The sequence below is a fragment of the Gossypium hirsutum genome, chromosome A10 (assembly GCF_007990345.1).
Source record: "Gossypium hirsutum isolate 1008001.06 chromosome A10, Gossypium_hirsutum_v2.1, whole genome shotgun sequence".
NCBI lineage: Eukaryota > Viridiplantae > Streptophyta > Magnoliopsida > Malvales > Malvaceae > Gossypium > Gossypium hirsutum.
In genome coordinates, this window is record NC_053433.1 from 103,802,085 (window position 1) to 103,821,123 (window position 19,039).

Sequence of the window (19,039 nt, forward strand, 5' to 3'; positions counted from 1 at the left end):
CTTTTATATTTTGTTGGAATCTATATTCCAAATGTTGTTTCTTGTAAAGTTTAGTCTCTTAATCAAGGAAGTCGATATCACATTGATGGCACACTATTTTTTTACTGGAACTGATACAAATTGGTATTGATTTGTTTTGGTGTACCATTTAAGATTTATCAATATTTTTTTAAATATTTAATATATTTATATAAATATATTTACAAATATCCATCTATAAGAAAATGATATTAGTTGTACCGATTTACGGTGGAAACAGTGAGCAGCACCAACAGTAGAACCCGTGCGGAACCTGCAAGCAAAGCTCTATGCTCTAAAATCAACCTAAAAACATCTCTTGATATGTCAATAAACAAAATCGTGTCGGTTAAAAAATGAGAGTGCATACCACCATGATGACCGAGAAACGAGTGCAATAAAAAAAGCTGAAACCCATATTATCTAGAAATATAAAGTTGATGGGCGCAAATTTTCATTTCAATCTCTAAATTTCTCACATCAATCACACTACAATGGCAAAAATACAAAATAGCTGGAATGAAGAAAATATAGAAATGCAGCCTAAAAACTTGTAATCCTTTCTAAAGCTGAGTATACAAGGCAGGAGACAAGCGAGGTTTAGCAAGTGCATGCAATGGTTTGGCCAACAACGTATCATCTTTGGATTCAGAGAGGTCAATTTTGGTTACATTGGGCGGCACCTCCCACGTAAAACCTTGAATTAGCCTCGCAAACAGCATTATCGTCACTGCGGACCCAAGTCCCACCCCTATGCACCCTCGCCTTCCGGTCCCAAACGAAATGAACCTCAGTTCATTCTCTGTTAGTTCAACTCCGCCACTGCCCCACTCGTCTTTCAAATGTCTCTCGGGCTTGAACTCCAACGGCTCCTCCCAAACTTTCGGGTCCAAGCCTCGGCGGCTGATCAAGACACAACTGCCTTTAGGGATGAAGTAGCCGGCGACAGTGGTGTCGGCGTTGGAGACATGGGGAACGTTGAAAGGTGCAATGGGGTGAAGTCGAAAGGCCCTTGCACAGCATTTAATGTAGATGAGTTTTGGAATGTCAGTCTCTTCAACCAGTCTACTCTTTCCGACAACACTGTCGATTTCGTCAGTTGCTTTTCGGAGAATTTCAGGGTTGTTCAGCATCTCAGCCATTGCCCATTCTGCTGCATTTGCTGGATTATCTACTGCTGCAAGCATTAATTCCTGCATATACAAGGGGAAAAAAAATTCTAAACTGATAAACACATAAATTTTGAGCGTCTCTGGATTATTTCAGGTCTGACTCAGGTCGGACCCCAAATAGAGAAAACTTTATATTTGTGGGGATGTAACGTTATAAACACATGCTAGCTAGTTGAAAGACAATTCCATATCGTTGAACAGTTTTCCCTTGCGGACAAGAATCTCACCGTGATTTGGGCTTTGATCTCTTCAGCCGAAAGTGTAGGCTTCCCATTTAAATCCTTTGCTAAAATCAAAGCATCAAGCAGGTCTTGAGGTTCCTTCCTCTTTCCCTGTCCCCACTCTTTTATTCTCTCATCAACGAGGGGATCATGGTAGCCATTCACAATTCTCATAGCCTTACTTACAATCTTTTCATGGCCCTCCAAGTCTAATGGCCTCAGCCAAGGCACATAATCTGAAAGGATGAAACTGTTGAGGTGCATGAGAACTGTAAACAGTGATTCAACGTGTTGCTCTTCTTCATATCCAGGGCCTCCATCTTCTCTGCCTTTCCCAAAGTATCTTGTGTTGAACATCATCCTCCTTATCGCGTTCCCCGTATATTGCCTCACTGCTAATCTCAGGTTTATAACACCGCCATGCAAGTTTTCATGGTTGATGCATTGGTTGTAAATGAACCTAACAAGGTTATCAGCTTCTTGGGTTCTTTTATGGACTATGGAGTAACCAGCTAAGCCTTGCTGGGTTTATAACGTTGGAAGCCATCACTTTTCTCATTTTCTTCCATTGATCACCCCATGGCACCAAAGCTGTCGACAAGAAACCTCGAGTAGCATACTCGGCCGCCATCGTTTTCGGCCTGGAAGCGAAAACCGAATCATGTTTCTTCAAGAATTCTCTAGCGATTTCGGGGGAAGTAACGGCGATGACGTGAACGTGCCCGAGGCGGATACAAGCGATATCGGTACCGAGCTGTTTCATGAGGCCGAGAATCCACCTGAAGACTGGTTTGTTTTGCCAGATTTCAGGAAGGTTCCCAATGATGGGCCATGGAATTGGTCCCGGAGGGAGCGGTGGTTGGCTTCTAGTGGTAATACTGCCTTTTAGTTTGACAACCACAAGGGGTACAAAGACGAGCAGCATTAAAACAAGTGGTAAAGGGAGTGAAACAAGCAGTGTAGAGATAACAGCAATATCATGGGATCTGTTCCATGAAGGCAGCTGATAAATTTGATAGGAAGTATTGGTGAAAGAGGAGTAATCCATGTCTTAAAAATAACAACTGGATTTAATATTACAAGTTACTGTCTTCTGCTTGCCTGAACAAAACGTAGTCAGAGCTATATAGAGCGACATGGAGCAAGCGTCCTTTTGTGAGCACAATTTTTGCCACATTTTTTTTATCGTAACCTTTTTTTGGTGCCATGCATCATCGTACATTTAAATTTCATTTTTGCATTCTTTAAAATTTATTATAAATTGTAACTCAATTTTCTTTTATAAAAAAAGCGTTTTCCTCATTAAAATTGTAATTTATTTTTAATTTATATATTAGAAAAAAATAAATGACAGTTATAATAATAATAATAATAAAATAACTTAATTCATAATATTTTTCAATTCATAAAATAGAAAAATAAATATCAATTAGTATAATAGTTAAGTTTTTACAATAGCAACAGTAGTGGAGGAGGGAAAATGTGTTATGGTGAAGGAGCAAACAAGAAAAAGATAATAAAAATGGAGTGTATGAAGTACCATCCCCCAAAGAGGGTATTTAGAAATATATATATATATATATAGAGATTGATCGGATCGGACTTCAGGTTGCGTTATTATATATTTTATTATAATTATATAATAAATTTAAACTTCTTAATGCTATGAATTGGATCAAATTTTTGCTTGGCTTATGTATGATGTCAATATCATATATATAATTTTCTAAGCCTAATCTATCTTGAAACATGAGCTTAAATTTTGTCAAAACTTGTCCATATTTATAAATTATTTACTCAAACTCATTTAGGCTCGCTCATATTTTTTTTAATTTTAAAATATAATAATTAGTTATATATATTTACTACCATTATATGCATTTCGCTTATTAAATTTCTAAACATAAATAACTTAATATATTTTTAGCATTTACATTATAGTGCCATATATATTTAATTCCTTATATGCTACAAATTATATATGTATATATATATTTACTACCATTATATGCATTTCGCTTATTAAATTTTTAAACATAAATAACTTAATATATTTTTAGCATTTACATTATAGTACCATATATATTTAATTCCTTATATGCTACAAATTATATATGTATATATATATAAACTAAATGAAAAATGATATAGTACAAATTTAAAAATTTAAATTCAGCCCATATTTTAGTTGAACTTAATTTTTTTATCTAAACTTATTTTTTCTATTTTAATATTTTTACAGAAACCTTTTCAAAATTTGAAAAAGTCTTTGGATTTAGACGAATAATTCAATCCTTGAAAATATTTATTTTAAATATAAATTATACAATACTTATGATATGATTTATATAAAAAAATAAATATAAAAAGTTAATTTTTTGGTTTAATACTTTAGATATTATTGAAAAATATTATGACGAATTTAATTTAAATTTGAAGTTATTATTAAAAATTTATTTTCTTTTAATTTCTATTCTTTTTCAAGTAATATTTAAAAAGGAAAATATTTTACAACCTCAAAAAATAAATAAATAATTTGCGGCATTATCTTATTAGAGCGGGCATTGAGTGGGGTAGGGGACTTTTATGTGTCAGACTTTTGCATTAGAAGGAGAGAGACATTTGTGAGCATATTTTTTCCATGCATAATGGTATTTTTACCAGATATCGAACTTAAGAGGATGTTATTCTTTGCCTATAATCTAAAGTTTTCTATAAAATTTGTTCCCTAATTGAATGAGAATTTTAAATTAAGCAAATCGAATGTATGGTTCACACCTAATATGGTTCATTGAAAATTACTGAAGGCTAATAATGTCATTTTGAAGAGATAATAAAAAAATAAAATAATTAATATTAGAAATTTTAACGCATGTGTATGTGTAATAGGGCTAGATAAATGTTTGAGATGTACCTCATTTGTTGCATTTACTCTATCTAATTGACTAGTTTGCATCACCATTTTCCCCCTAAAGTTTGATGCACAACCCATTTCTCTGATAGGCAGTAACCCTACTGATAGCGCAACAAGCTTTACATCATTTTGCTACACCTTTATCATTTCTAGGGTGTTTTTGTAGTACTCCGATCTACAAAGTTGATGTTCTCACCACAATGAACATATTTGGCTAGCTGGATTATGGACAGTACCTTGGTTTTACCCCTCTCTTCACAACTCACAGACACAACATATTGTCGTTGACAAGTATCCAAGATACAAATACAACCGACAAAAGGAACTAACAAAGCAATAAGCCTGTCAAGAAAATTTAAGCTAAGCACGAATTCATAATCATCTAATGGAATTACCTCGAAATCTTCCTTGCCTTTCTACTCACCAATTTATAGCTAAACTCCTTATGCTACTCCCATATTTGAAACCTCTTTGGAATCTTCTTAGTCGATTTGCTAATTGAAAGACCAAGTTTACTCACATATTTTTCTGATATAAACAAGCCAGATGCCCCCGTATCAACAAGGGGTTCTTCCTTCAGCCTACGATGTTGATGTCCACGAATATCAACCCTTTCTTCTTGTGGTCCCTTTTTGTTTTAGCAGATTTAAGTATCTGTGATCCAAGATTCAATAGCCTTTCTTTATCGGGCTCTACTTTCTCTTCTTTGTTAATCGTGGCAAACTCGAATCACTATGGGCAGCCCATACCTTATGCAATCCACAACATAAGAAGCATTGTATCTTACTCTTCTTTTCCTTTGGCTAGTTGTTGGGTTTCCCTTTTTGATTATGTGGTTTCCCAGTGCCACCATTAGTATTGCTATACTCAACATGTCCTTATTCATCTTCCCCACTATTTCCCTTCTCTTTGGGCTTGAAACACTTGAACTTGTCTTTCTTTGGAACAAGCTCGATTAAGGACTCTACCACGATCATGGTTTTGGATAGTTCTTGGACCTCTCGACGTTCCAATTCCTATTTTACCTACAACTTCAAACCATCCATGAAATAGAAGAATGCTTCTTTCTCACTCACACTCGTGGAGCATCAGTTTACTAAACTCCTTCACATACTCCTTAAATTGTGCCTTGTTACGAGAACTTATGCAATTTAGCTTAAGCCTCATTCTTAGCATATTATGGGGAAAATTGCTCCTGGAATTATTTTTAAAACTCTTCCTAAGTCCTAATTGTGGCCTGACCACAACTTTCATTTATAGACTTACACCGCCACCATAATAGATTGAAATCTGTAAAATATCTAGAAACAATATTTATATTTGTATCCTTATTCATGATGCCCACAACACGGAAGTATTGTTCCATCTTCCATAAGAACTTGTCCACTTCTTTTGAGAACCTTTCCCCTTTAAAAATCTCCGTTTTTAACATATAATCTTGCGGTTTAGTGTTGCACCCAACAGCCCTTTACCCACGACAATTCAACACATAGCGAACTTTCCCTCAAGCTCCTCAATTCTCGTGCTCAAATCCTTTTTAGTGGCCTTAGTTTCCTCGTTCAAAGTCATCACCATATCTGTAGTGGAATTGAGAATACCTCGTATCGTTTCCATATTGGAATCGAGAGTCTTTAACATAAATTTCCTAAGTATCTCCCCCAAGTCCAACATATTGATGTATCCTTCGACTATCTTAAGTGTCTTCCTCACATCCCTCATGGATTCCCCGAGATGGACTACATGACCGCCTCAGCTATCGGCGCGCGAACACTGTGGCTGAGAAATAAAAATTATTACAATTATAAATATGGTGATACCTACAAGTGTGACAGATCAATTGTAATATTTGTAGTGTTACAATGGAACACTAGAGTATTCCAAGGATTGAACCAAAAAGAGTTTTCAATTTAATGATTTCTATTCAACAAGCATGTAAGAAAGGAGTCTAGTTAGCTACTCACTACTTTCTATATTATAGCAAAACATAATTTGGGGGTGAATTACTCTACTTAACATGCAAAATGACCAAATTGTAAAACTAGAAAAATTACAAAACTAACAGAATTAATAACAAACAATGGTTGGTTGATTTCCATGTTGTTGGTTAACCTTTGAATTAGGGATCTAAATAACTAATGCTCCTAAATTGGCTTTATTTTACCTCTCGGCCTCACTTTCACCAATTTATACAAATTAGTATGTTTTATCCCTCGACCTCACGAAACTAACTTAGGACAATCAAATTGATTCCTGATAAGATCTCCTCTCCATCTCACTTATCTCAATTTTCCCTTGGGAGCGTCAATCTTATATTTTGATGTCTATTAGATTTAGTCCAAAATTTGTGATTTAGTCCTTGTACCAAAAATTAACTAGACAACATTTTCATCAACCAACCACCTTAGATTTAGCCACCCCTAATCATATTTAAGCAACCAAAAACCCAATAAGCAAGCAAATGAACGTCAATGGCAAACACAATAAAAATGAGAAAAGTTTAGAGATAATGAAAATGGTAGCAATGGAAATGTAAAAGAACACTTAAAAATAATATGTTTAACAATCAAACTAAAATGAAATCGAGTTATATTAAAACTAATGAGTAAATTGAAATTACACAAAGGTTTGAAGCGTTAAATAAGTAAATAAACTAAGCTACAGTAACAACTAACTTAAATAACACTAAGAAACTAAAAAAATCATAAAAGTAAACTAACCTTAAAAAAGTAAACTACCCTTAAAAAGATGAAAAAGAAAATCCTAAACTTAAACTAAAGAGATGTAAGAAAAACTAAATTAAAAGCTCTCTCTTTTTTCTCAGCCAAAATTGGCTTTTAATCTAATTACAACCCAATTTTTAGTGACCAAATGCCCTTCAACATCTAAATTTGATTAGTGTTGAATTTGGATAAGGACTACCACTACAGTTATTTTTTGTCTCCTCTCATCAAGGTTATCACGATAACATGGTTTGGTATTGTGATACCCACATTAGAATTGACATGGAAGATCCTTGGGAGCTTGGGTATTGCGATACCTAGGGCTGGTATCATGACACCACTGTAGATGGCCTCAATCCTCTTCATTTCAGCACTGTTAGGGGGTATCACAACTTCTATGCTTCGATATCATGATAACCCCTTTCTAGGTGATTTCTTCGTTTACGTTTGGGCCATTATTGACTCCCTAAAACACTTAATCAATCATTAGGGTCCCTATGGCGCATTTGACCAATTTGGGCCTTAAAAGTATCATAAAGTGCACTAATTCATTTATTAAAGCAAGGAACTAAAACTAAGTAAAAGCACAAAAAATACATTCAATTGCTTAAGAATAAGCTCGTTAAGTGTAATGGGGAGCCTAATTTGATGTATCAAATTATGACTAATCACCACTCGACTTTCCAAATTCATATCCCTCAATTAGCTAGCTTTCCGACCGCCCTTCATGGGTCTCTTTAGCCTCAATCTAATCATTTATTCCTTTCGTCACCTTGATTGACACCTTCAAACCTTAGCTGTAATACCAACCATTATGGTACTAGAATTTTAGTCTGGCAATCCATGCAACAAGAAATTCACAATAGAAATTCACCTAAGTCAGCTTAGCTCTCAAAAAGTGAGAATTCACAATAGAAATTTTTCGAGGCACCGAATATAAAGTGAAAGCAATTGAAAAACAAAGAAGCAACGAGAGAACAAAAAAAACCACAAGAAAGCAACACTCACAAGGTGTTTAAGTAAATGCTTTCAAAATATTCTATTACCCAATAATGAAGTGCAATGGGATGATTACAAATAAAGGGGAAGACCTCTATTTATAGTCAAGCTCCCCCAGATCCAACGGCACAATTTACTTTACATCGATAGTCAAAATTAAAGCCTATCTACACTTGAGATTCTTAAGGGATTTACACAATTCCCTAAGATTACAAAATCAAATCTTATCAGATTACAAATATTCTAAATTTAGTTTCCATATTTACCATGGCAACCTTAATTCCCCTCAAGTCCTTAATTGGACCACAAATGCTTCAAGTAGATGGATTTCTTCACATGTTCCACAAATCAGGTCAGTTCAAGTGGGTCTAATAAGCCCCATTTTATCAATTGGCCTCAATGGGACATTTTGTATGCATTCCTCACGAGTTTTGATCTGTTGCCCATAACATATGTGTGTGAAAATCACGTATTTAGAACATAAGTGTGTATTTCAAAATAGCATATAATAAATAATGAAATGTATGGTATAAAAATATAATAACATAGATAATGTGTATGAAATTAAAATAAAAGAATAAGTTTAAATTGTGACTAAAATGAAATTTAATAGGTAAATAAATCATAGAATAATAAATGAGCTTTAATTTATTTATTGTCATTTTTCTTGAGTTGGTATCGAGATGATTTGTGCCACAAACTCAATCAACAAAATTATCTATATATACAAACAATGTGGGGTAAACAATTTGCATAATACCATTGAAATAATAATAATAATAATAATAATAATAATAATAATAATAAGCTTTGGTTAACATTGTAAAGAAAAAATTCTAAATATGTTGGTGACATTGATTCAAATCTAACTACATGTAAAAGTTTTATTGATTTTATTAAAAATATAAACAGAAAAAATTGCCTTCGCAAAAATATAATTTATTTATACATGATATGTATTTTTATAGTTCTCTTAACTGAGTTAGGACTTGATAATAATAGTATAAATATTGAAAGATATTAAGTGTTTTGCATGTTTTTCATGTATTTAAGGTATTGTATATTTATACGATTTTTACATGCAATTTATTGATTTTATCATTTTATGTAATATTTATGCATTTCTATATTTTTTTGTTGTGTTCATCTTATATTTCGTCGAGATTTTCCTTTCTAAATTTTATGTCATACCTTAAGTAAAATCATATTTCATATATATTTTTTATGTGTGTTAATGAGTATTATACCATATTTAATATAGTTTTTTATGTATGTTAATGAGTATTATAAATTTATATATAATTTTCATATGATAAAAATTTGTTATATATTCATATTTTGATACCATGATTATATTTATATAAAAATGTATATTTTAGAGTTGTAAAAAAAGTCTGGTAGGTTAGCACAGTTTCATCTGTTGGTTATCACGTTATTCGGTGTTTGTCTAGGGTTTAATGATTTTGTGGGGATATTCGGATCTAATGATTGTTTTGCTTAGGGGTAAAATGGAGGAGGATCTGGCCAACTTGAATATTTCTGCGAAAGAAAGCTCCACCCCAAGGGCAAGGGCATATAGATGTGATTGAAGAGGATTATAGACTTTTTTTGGTGGGAAGGGTTTTAATGGATAGTGTGGTGCACTTCCCTTAAATGAGGAGTACGTTTGCAGATCTATGGCACCCACAGGGAGGAGTTTCTATTTCAGATATTGGGGAAAAGAGGTACTTATTCCGATTTTATTATGAGATAGATCTGAAGAGGGTGGGTGAAGGTATGTCGTGGACGTTTAATAGACATTTGATTATTTTCACAAACTGGAGCAGGGGGAGTACCATTTACAAGTGCCTCTAAATTATTCAATTTTTTAGGTTTAGATCCACAATCTACCAATGGGACTTATGTCAAAGGGTATGGCATGCTAGTTTGGGAATTTCATTGGTACTTTTATGGAGTATGACACTACTTTGATCTTAAGGGGGATCGGTAAGTTTACAAGAATACGTATGACACTACTTTGATCTTAAGGGGGATTGGTAGGTTTACGAGAATATGAGTAAAAGTAGATGTTCAGATTCCATTGAAGTGGAAGAAGTGAATTGTTTTTGATCAAAATTGTTCAGTTTATGCTTATTTTCAGTGTAAGAAATTGATGTTGCTTTGCTTTTTGTATGGCACGCTTGGTCTTTGGGAGGGCTTCTGTTCAATGTGGGTAACATTTGGGACGTAGGTGGTGGAGTTTGGGTGGGATATTTTGTTAAAGGTGTATCAAGGAGGGGGCCAGTAATTGTGGGTAAATAGTTACGAGAGGAGGTTTCAGGGAGGGATTTTGGGTGGAAGGGGGATGTTAGGGAGGGAGTGTTTGGAGGGACGAATTTGGGTATGAGTATGGAACTGGGTTCCGACATAGAGGATAACCCTTTGGAGGTGGCTGACAGAAAGAATAGACAACGTATTCATGCAAGGATTCTAAATGGTCATGTTAATGTGAGCTAGACAGAGTTGAGTGTTTCTAATGAATTACTGACTCCCGCTTTCAAGCAGATCGATCAAGAACAATAAACATCCTTAGGTGGAATGTTTGTGGGTTAGGGCATCCACGGGCAATTAAATGTATCCAGAAAAAACTGAGACAGATAAAGCCCCAGATATTGTTTCTAATTGAAACAAAGCTAAGTGCTAGGAAAATGAAGTGGATTAAAGAAAAGTGTGAATTTTTTTATGGTATAGAGGTTGATACGGAGGGTTCTAAAGGTGGATTTTCTTTGGGTTGGAATAATGGGTGTATTGTTTAGCTAAGGAGCTACTTGGTTTTGTATATTGAAGTTGAGATTGATGAAGGAGATGAGGTAGATAAATGGAAGTTTATGGTTTTATGGGGCTTTGGATGAGAGAAGAAGAGACGAATCAAGAAACTTTTTAAAAATGTTGGGTACAGATACTTCGTTGCTGTGGTTGGTGTTGGGAGATTTTAATAAGAACATGTATTCTTTCTAGAAGCAAGGGGGACGGCTTAGAGAGGAATAGAGAATGGAAAGGTTTTGGATGGATCTTAAGGAGTGTTATCTAAGTGACTTGGGGTTCTCAGGTCAATGGTTTACTTGGGAAAGAGGTTGCATACAAGAAAATAATGTACGGGAATAGTTTGTTCGGGGGGTGGCAAACTCAACTTGGTGGGGACTTTTTTGAGACAAAATGTTAAGCTCTCACTCATGTTTTTTTTCAATCACTGTTCTATGTTGTTTTTTACTATAAGTAATGATAGGAGCCAGATGGTAAAGGAACGAAATTGGTTCCAACTAAGTGTTGTTGGGTACTTCAGGATACATGTGAAGAACATATTAGGAACTTTTAGGAGTCATTTTGATTGGGTGTTTCGACAAAGTTGTTGAAATTATGAATGAAATTAAGTAGGTGGGCGAAGGAGAATCATTAATAAAGGAAGCTAAATGTTACGGAGTTGAATTGCCAGTTGGAAAAGTTAAATTCTGTTGACCCTGATGAGAGTTGTTCAATAGAGTTAATTGAAGTCAAGTTTGCACTGAATATGGAAGCATTGGTGCTAATGGAAACTATTATGTAGTTCGAAATGTGAGGTGGATTAAGTTTTCAGGATTTTGGCAAATTTAATATTGCATTATTAGCAAAACAGGCACAAAGACTATTGATGAAGTCGAATGGCTTTTTTGTTCATGTTAAGAGTGCTAAATATGATCAAACAAGTTATTTTATGAGTTCAAGGTTAGGGTTTTACCCTTTATATACTTGGCGAAGCATTTAGAACGCTAGAAGGTTGTTACAGGATGGTGGGCAGTGGGGCAATGTTAAATATTTGGAATGATTCATGACTACCAGGACCTGGACAGGGAAGGGTGATAGTCAGGACATTAATATTAATTATACATTGGTGGTAGATTTGATTGATGCAAATTCGAATACCTGAAAATTGGATGTGCTTAATAAGCTATTTGATAGTGAGTAAGTGAACAAAATTATTTCAATTCCACTTTTTCAGATTGCTCAACCGGATTAGCTTGTGTAGTAAGGGGATAATACTAGGGTCTATTCGGCCAAAAGTGGCTACAAATGGCTCATGGCACAAAGCGATGATACAACAACAAATGATGCAAGAAATCAAAATAGAGTGCTAAAGGTTTTTTTTCAAAAAACTATAGAACCTAGATGTTGCTAGTACAATCAAAATTACATGTTGGAAGATTGCTAATAATTATTTTCCTACTTTTGGTAATATTCAAGCGAAGATAATTGTTATGGTGAGTTGTTGTCTTGTCTATCAGAAGGCTAAAGAGTAGGTCTAGCACATTTTCAGGGAGTGCCTAGTAACAAATCAAATCCTATAAGAGCTAGAGGTGTCATTTTCATCCTCCAACAGAACAAACAATTGGAAGTTGTGGTTTACTCAGGAATTTTTGAATAACAATTTAAGCACATGCAAAATATGAGGGATTATTTTTTGGGCAGTATGACATAATTGCAACAATATTTACCATGAAAGGGCTTATCAGAATGCATTTGGGGTGATAGCTTTTGTGAAAGCTTATGTTCAGGAACTCGAGAATTTGAATAGGGTGATGTCAACCATTCAAAAATAAAAAATTTTCAGATGGGAGCCACCAGCAGGAGACATGATGAAAGTTAATTTTGATGCAACATTTCATTGATTCTCAAAGCAAGCAACAGTAGGGGACTTAGTTTGGAATAGTGAGGAATTAATAATGGTTGTGTGTACATACCCGTATGAAAATGTGGCCGATCCAGCAGTGGCAGAAATCAAGGTTTGTTTGCAAGCTGTAACGTTAATGGAGGAGCTTGGGTTTCTAGAAATCATCGAAGGGGATGCGCTGACAATCATTAAAAAAAACTAAGGTATGCTGAGGAAGATAGATCGACAATAAGTGTTTATTAAGGAGATTAAAAAACGGGTTAAGAGATTTAGATCGGTGGAATTTAGATACATACCTCGCCAAGGGAATGAAGCAATCCACTTGTTAGTTGAAGATGGAAAAAGGTATGCAACTACCATGATTTGGATAGAGGAAGCACTAAGGGTAGGTGAGTTGGGTTTTTTTTGCTACCAGAGGATTTGTTCGATTTTTTACTCCAATTACGGAAAATTGAAAAGAGTGGATTGTGTTTAAAAGACAAATGCCATTTTCGATGGAGTGGGAAGGTCAAAAGCTCAATTCGATGATTAATGATAGGTGGGGATAGAAGAATTTGCAAGGCCGTTTCATTTCTACATATTAAGAAGGCGGTTTCTTTACTGTTTTCATTTTTTTTAGTTATTTATTTTCTCAGGATTTCTGCTTTGTTTTTCCAATAAAAGTACCTTTAAGGCACCGACCCTTGCAACCAATCACATTGTGGTTAGGTGGGATGTAACGACCAGCTTTAATTAATGTCATCAGTGGAAGTTATTAAGAAAAATGTATATTTTATATTCACATTATTTTTTTGAATAAAATCGAGACTTCATTAATGGAACAAAATAAAAAGCAAATACAAAAAACATAAACCAATGACGTGTCCTTGTCCCCTTCACACTTGGGAACTCATCACACAGCTATACTCAAAACAAGCAATAAAAAAAAACAAAACGAAACTGACTAAATATAACACAAAGCAAAAAAGCAAAAATGTAAAAGGCACATCGGCAAAACTAAAGATGACAATTCCATTTCTCATGTGAGAAAGCAAAATAGGCCGTCAAACCGGTATGGTGATCTGATAGCACTAGAAAGAACATAGGTTTTCCTCCTACTTATTCGTTAAATTGTTCCCATTTAGTTATCCTTAGCATACATTTTAGCATTTTTAGTTTAGTAAATGCATTTTATAACTCAGTGAATCCTAGCCTATTTTATCCTTAATTTTGTTATTTTATTGCATTAATGTCGCTGCATGAGTTAATTCCTGTAACACCCTTCGCCCGCATCTGACGCCGGGACGGGGTTCGAGGTGCTACCTGACTTTTACTAACACTTCTATACTAAATAGGGCCATGAAATCTCAAATAATTAAAAACTTTTCTTTTCACATACAATTTGTCCCATATACGGGCTTACGAGGCCCAAAACATATACCTGGAGTGGTTCGGGACCCAACCGAGAACTCATGAAAAACTTAGAAAATATCTTGCATCAAGGCTTCATACGCCCGTGTGGGTATATAGCACACGCCCGTGTGCTAAGGACATGCCCGTGTCCCGAGCCCGTGTCCAAAAACCTAGACAAATACAAGGCTATTTTCCAAGCCATTTTGTCACCCTCACAACAGATGCACGCATACTTATACAATAACATACAACATGGCAAAATTAGGTACTTAAACATTCCTAACATGTCATGATTATGGCAATTTCACATGCAATAGATATCATAGATTTTACTCACATCTTTACCACATTCATGCTATAATCATTATAAACTCATCACATAATACCATAGCACATGCATGCATAATTAAAATGGATTTACAACCCTGTAATCAAAATAGGCCAACACATATGGCTAAATCCATATCACATACTATAATATTTAAACTCCTATACATGCCATAGGCTCAAAGTACTTGAAATCACTACACCAATAACGTTAGCTTGACAGTGTGATAATCTCTCCGACGAACTCCAACCCGAGCTAACCTGGCAACCCTAGGAAACATGGGAAAGAAGGGGGGGTAAGCTTTCGCTTAGTAAGTTCATATGAAAACAATAAGCAACTCATTAACTTGTTTTATCAATGTTTACAACATATTCTCAAGTTCACTACAAGTTGTCTTTCTGAGCAATAGTCACTAAATTATTTATATCTGGAGCTACGAAACTCTGAATTAAGTTCTGTTAATTTTCCATGGAACTAGACTTATTTTCCTTTCTTCCATAAAATTTCCAGAATTTTTGGTTAAGCCAAATAGTACAGTTTATTCCTCAAAGTTACCCCTGATTCACTGTCTGATAGTTCTGACCCTTCTGTACTAAAGTTCAATTATCTCATAGTACAAGACTCGAATAATCTTCTCGTCTATTTCTATTGAAACTAGACTCATATTTATACTTACTAATTTTTTTCTAGAATTTTTGGTTGGGCCAATTAGTACAGTTTATTAGTTAAAGTCTCCCCTGTTTCAGGGTATGACCACTCTGACCCCTGTGCACTACGAACCGAATTTCTCCCTGTACAGAATTCCAACGACCATGCCGTTTATTTACCCTAAAAATAGACTCAATAAGGAATCCATGCATGTAAGGTATGACTCTTAATAATTTTTTTACAATTTTTGGTGAATTTCTAAAATTTAGAACAGGGGATCTCGAATTCATTCAGATCCTGTTTCACAAGAATTCAAATATCACACAATATGGAATTCTTTTTCTTCCCCTGTTTCTTTCATGTGAAAATAGACTCATTAAGATTTAATCCCATATTATATTCTGCCTCTAACTTATTTTCTACTATTTTTAGTGTATTTTCAAAGTTACACTACTGCAGTAACTCAAATCTGTCAAGGCTAAATTACTCATTCATGATCATTGTTCACAAAATTAATACAACATCATTTGTATAATCATCACCGAGACATTCATATCACATTTTCATTTACCATCTTAACATTTTGTTGTTATGTCGAGTTTTCAACCCGAGGGTTAAGTACATACCTGTTCAAAGTATCCATTTCACAACATTTATCAGTACGTCCCTTTCATCTCGAGTATTCCTCCATTTGAGTAGAATTTTACCCAGTGAACACATCGGAATATAATTCGGATACATGGAAAGTTTGAACATAAGTGCCACATATGTAGCCAAGCTACCATGTAACCCACCCATAAGTGAACTCGGACTCAACTCAACGAGCTCGGATGCCTAGTTACATCTCACGAACTCGGACTCAACTCAACGAGTTCGAACATTCGCATCCATAAGTGAACTCGGACTCAACTCAACGAGCTCGGATGCCCAAATATTCCAGTGACATGTCACTTGTATCCTAATCTATTCCTAAGGTTCAACGGGACCTTTTTCCCAATCATGTGTCTCAACCATCTTCTACGGAATGCCGATACAAATACTCGATAGTATTTCACATTTTCCAAGTATATCATATAATTTGACATATTATCAAACAATTATCACAAGTATAATATCTCATAATAATTATCAAATCATTTAAATAACATCAAAACATTTAAAATAATAACTATATTACCAACATTTACATATGACCTTACCTCGATACCACAAAGGTAAAAAAAGACGTAATTATCCCTTAATCGATTTCTTTCCGTTCTAGGTCCAAATATCGATTTTCATCATCTAAAATATCACATTCAACTTATTAAAACAATGTACTGATCAAATTAGTCCATTGACACACTTGAGCAATTTTTACAATTTTGCCCCTATATTTTTCCAAAATTACCAAATTACCCCTTGGTTCGTAAAATAATTTTTATCACATTTCTTTACTCCTTGAGTCTAGATGAACCATTTTCATAACTATAGCAACTCATAATTTCAACTATTTCACACATTTACAACTCATTTTACAACTTACCAACCTAGCCCTTTTTAAGGTGTTTTCATGCAATTTCTTTCACAAAAGTTGTTTATTAGACAACTAGGACTCATAATCTTCCATAAAAACACAAAAAACAACACATTTAATCTCATGGAAAAACCCTAGACTCTTCATCATTTTGCAAAATAGACCCCTCATATGAAAGCTCATGCTTTAGGGGTTCCAAATATGTAAAAATCATCAAGAAAGACATTAAAAATCACTTACTAGCAAGGGATGTAAGTGGCTGATATTTCAGAGCTTCAAAACCCCTTTCTTTTCTGCCATTTTCGGTGGAGGAGAAGAGAAAAATGATAGCTTTTTCTTTTTAATTTGTTAATAATAAAACTAGTCAAAATTGGTGACCAACTTCACCTAATTTTGACTTTTCAACAATTTTTTTTGTCTCCCATGGCCGGCCATCACAATTTAAATGGCCTAATTTCACTTTAAAGACCCCCAATTTAAGATACAAGGCAATTTAACACTTTAGGTATTAAAACACAACTTTTACCTTTTACGCGATTTAGTCCTTTTTCGAAATTGGACTAGAAATTGCTAAAATTAACTTACCAAAATTTACATGCACTTATAAAATTATATTATAACACATAAAATAATACTAAAATAATTTTCTCTGGCCTCGGAATAGTGGTCCCGAAACCATTGCTCCGACTAAGCCTAAAATCGGGCTGTTACAATTCCAGCTTGCATCCAGAATTGTTGTCGCACCTGACAGCTGCCCGGATAAGAACTAAAATTGCGTGAGCTGTCCAGTCTGGTATAACCAACTTGTACGAACAAGGATAGAATAATTTTAGGGAAAGGACACTTGTACCGTGGAGAAGGACATAAAAGGTGGACATGAGAAGAAACAGGAGGCGGGTAGAGTTTTTCTCTCCACCATCATCTTCATCATCCGACCATGGTAGCTTAAGCCTCTCACAGGTGAGCCAACGTGAAAACCAAATGCAGACTAACTCCTGACAAAGAGACTTAAGTGTGTGACAAGAGGGAATAAAGAGATTTAGTCGAGTTGTCTAGGGATAGTATTCTCCATTCTATTCTTTTTTATCTCCTTCTAATTGCTGGTGATTACTCTCTGATTTCTGATTTTATGGAAGTAGTGATGAATTCTTGGTGAAATGTTATCTTATTTAATCTTTCTTTTATTGTTTAATCTTGGGGTTTGAATTTTTTAAGTGTTATTACAGTCACTGACACTAGAAAGTACAGTGACAGTTTGAGCCAACAAGCATTTCAACGGAAGTTGAGTGAGGATTAGAGGAATTTAGTCCACTTGTTCTTAATAGTACCATATTGCTTTTATCGGAAGGTGAGGTTAATATGCATGTTTAAGTCGCAAATTAAATAGATAAGTAACGCTAGGTAAGATATACATTGAATTTTATTGCATCGATAATCACCTATATTTTTATACCTTGTGAGCGCCTAGTATTCTGCTGAAGATTCATGTTAGGGATCCCAGTTTATCATCATCATATTATATTTTATTGTTTTTAAAGTTATCACATCAATAACTATCCTCCCAATTTATCTTGTTTGTATCCAGTTATTGCACCACATTAATAGACAAAAGACACCCATCCATGTGGGATCAATATTCGACAAACTCACATGTAACAGCCCGATTTTTCAGTAGTGTCAGAAACAGTGGTTCGAGGCCACCAAATCCTTTGAGTAAGTTTGCAAATATTACTATTTAATAGTTACGAGTCAACTATGGTTTTAAAAAGGTTTTTGAATTGGTAATTTATGTTTTAGAATGATTTATTTGGTTCGAGTGGTAAGACATTAGGTCAAGTGGTTTTAGAAAGCGAGGTATTGGGACCTCGTTTCTATAAAAAAGTTATAAATATTTCTATAAATATTTACAAAGTATCATTAAGGTAGTATTAAAGTTTCGTTGAAAAATTTTAACGTTTTGATAGTTAATTAATTAAAAATGACTAAATTAAAAAATGTGCAAAACATCCTAATTTTAACATTTAAGTGACTAAATGGCTTGATTAGTAATTAAAGAAAGACCTAACTAATAACTGTACCTAAATTTAATGGATGAGGTGGCATAAGAGAGAAAAATAATAAAATAAGGCCATTCAATGCCGAAATTGTAAATTTGATGAAATCAAAATAAAACAAATTAGATTTGAATAGTTTTCTAGACATTTCTTCTTCAATTTTTGGTTCAAAATAGACATAGGAGAAAATTTAAGCTGGTTCTTCAATTTTTGCTTCATGTTACCCATTTCTTGTACTTTTTATGTTTTCGAGATTGTTACAATTAGGTTAAACTAAACCTTAACTTAGTTTTTTATTTTATTAAAAATTTTGGAAGTTTTTATTGATGAATATTAAATTTTTTTGATGAATAACATGGATTTAAAGCTTTGA

General features: G+C 34.2%; 1 long non-coding RNA gene and 1 pseudogene across 1 annotated transcript; both read right to left on the reverse strand.

Annotated features, from left to right (window-relative positions):
• Window positions 1–463: 463 nt before the first annotated feature.
• Window positions 464–2,493, reverse strand: LOC107896554 (phenylalanine N-monooxygenase-like; annotated as a pseudogene).
• Window positions 2,494–8,039: 5,546 nt separating this feature from the next.
• Window positions 8,040–13,299, reverse strand: LOC121207564 (uncharacterized). Its single transcript, XR_005902646.1, has 3 exons — window positions 13,025–13,299; window positions 12,799–12,906; window positions 8,040–8,480 (listed from the first exon to the last, which is right to left on the reverse strand). It is a non-coding gene; the product is annotated as an uncharacterized lncRNA (long non-coding RNA).
• Between the last annotated feature and the right edge of the window lie 5,740 nt (window positions 13,300–19,039).